Source organism: Convolutriloba macropyga, chromosome 3 (assembly GCF_964194025.1).
Source record: "Convolutriloba macropyga chromosome 3, txConMacr16.3, whole genome shotgun sequence".
NCBI lineage: Eukaryota > Metazoa > Xenacoelomorpha > Acoela > Convolutidae > Convolutriloba > Convolutriloba macropyga.
In genome coordinates, this window is record NC_134470.1 from 75,970,608 (window position 1) to 75,973,107 (window position 2,500).

Consider the following 2,500-nt stretch of genomic DNA (forward strand, 5'->3'; position numbering starts at 1 on the left):
ATTAACTCTTGATTGGAGTTTTTTCTTTCGGAGAATTGGCCCCAAAGCTCTTTTTTCCCCTTCTACGCATTTTGCCGAGATTGTCAAAAAATAGGGTGTTGGTTATATTTTTGTTGATTTCTTTTTGAGTATACTACCAATGAACCGGATATTGTCAGGAAAAAACTCGGGATCTTAATAGGGTTACAGGGATCCGACGCACTGGGTTCATACTCAAGAAAAGTAAAAAAAAAATAAGAAAACATCTTTGTGACACTAGTGGAGACGTCGGTGTAAGAAAATACCGTGGTCGACTGATAGTTGGGTTTCAAAAGATGGCGGTTCGATGTAGTCGGTCTTATTTTTCATGGTCAGCCATATCCGGGTACAAGGATACCGATGGTTGACTGATCCGCGGTTGACCACAATCGGCAACGGACAGAACCTGGGTTTTCGGCCTTATTTGGGTTGGGGTAACTGTGAGTCGGCCTAACTGCGCTCAAGCATATATGGGCATGAAAAGTCCAGGGTCCAATTTACGAGGCCACACGGTCGACAGTAATTGGGTATGAAAATAAGTACGTTGAATTAAGAAAAGACTTTCGCGAACCATGATTATAAAAGCGAAAAAATGTAGTCGATGCCTTTTTTGCGCTTTCGGCCTGCAATTGCAAGAAAAATTTGCGACATCAGATTGTAATCGCCGTAAAAATTTGCTACTTGAAAAACTTGAAAAATCCGGCATAAAGTTTGAAGTTGTTGCAAGAATGGTCAAAAACTTAGACGGGCTGTTGATAGTAAATCAACAACTCTGGTCCATAGGTTCCTTAATTGGTCAGAAATTTAGAAATATAAAAATGGCTAGACCAAAGTATTAGAATTTTGTTGGATAACTTCGACCGGATGATAGGTTAAGCACTTTCAAAAACCCGTGATTTCAGTTATCCGTTGTCAACCATATTTTTGTCTCGAAAGAACATGGATAATAGATATCGTTTCCCAAAAACGACTCAGACGACAATAGTTCTTTGATTCTGACAAGTTTGATTTCCAGAATGCCAAATTTTCTAGTCTTTTACCCGATAATACTGTTGTCAGGAAAAAACTCGGGATCTTAATAGGGTTACAGGGATCCGACGCACTGGGTTCATACTCAAGAAAAGTAAAAAAAAAAATAAGAAAACATCTTTGTGACACTAGTGGAGACGTCGGTGTAAGAAAATACCGTGGTCGACTGATAGTTGGGTTTCAAAAGATGGCGGTTCGATGTAGTCGGTCTTATTTTTCATGGTCAGCCATATCCGGGTACAAGGATACCGATGGTTGACTGATCCGCGGTTGACCACAATCGACAACGGACAGAACCTGGGTTTTCGGCCTTATTTGGGTTGGGGTAACTGTGAGTCGGCCTAACTGCGCTCAAGCATATATGGGTATGAAAAGTCCAGGGTCCAATTTACGAGGCCACACGGTCGACAGTAATTGGGTATGAAAATAAGTACGTTGAATTAAGAAAAAGACTTTCGCGAACCATGATTATAAAAGCGAAAAAATGTAGTCGATGCCTTTTTTGCGCTTTCGGCTGCAATTGCAAGAAAAATTTGCGACATCAGATTTGTAATCGCCCGTAAAAATTTGCTACTTGAAAAACTTGAAAAATCCGGCATAAAGTTTGAAGTTGTTGCAAGAATGGTCAAAAACTTAGACGGGCTGTTGATAGTAAATCAACAACTCTGGTCCATAGGTTCCTTAATTGGTCAGAAATTTAGAAATATAAAAATGGCTAGACCAAAGTATTAGAATTTTGTTGGATAACTTCGACCGGATGATAGGTTAAGCACTTTCAAAAACCCGTGATTTCAGTTATCCGTTGTCAACCATATTTTTGTCTCGAAAGAACATGGATAATAGATATCGTTTTCCCAAAAACGACTCAGACGACAATAGTTCTTTGATTCTGACAAGTTTGATTTCCAGAATGCCAAATTTTCTCGTCTTTTACCCGATAATACTGTTGTCTTTTACCCGATAATTTTTCTTGTTTTATAATAGCAGAAATCAATTCTGCATTTTTGAGAGATGGTTAAAAAACGATGAGAATAAATAGTTCCGTTCCAAGGGCAAAAATTAATACCCTGAAAAAAATCTTCACAGCAAACAGAAAGTTCTTATTTAGTTTTGAAACACAAAACAATTTATTTGAACGCGTTAGTGTTACAAAACTTTTTCTGTCTACTTCTGCCTGGTGTCCCACCATAAGAAAAACTTCTAACGCAGCATTTTCAAACAAAGGCCAATTTTTCGGGAAAATCGAATTTAGTATAACATGTGCTTGTTTCAAGATTATAAAAAAAAGTCAGCATCGAATCGACAGCTTTTTAAATTTGACAAAACTTAAAAATTGATGGAGCGAGATGAAACAACAGATCCAGATCAACGGCTTTTCTTGATGCCAGTTGTTAAAAGTATCAGTAAAACAATTTTAGGACTTTCCATGGTCGAGAAACAGTTAGCAAATTGA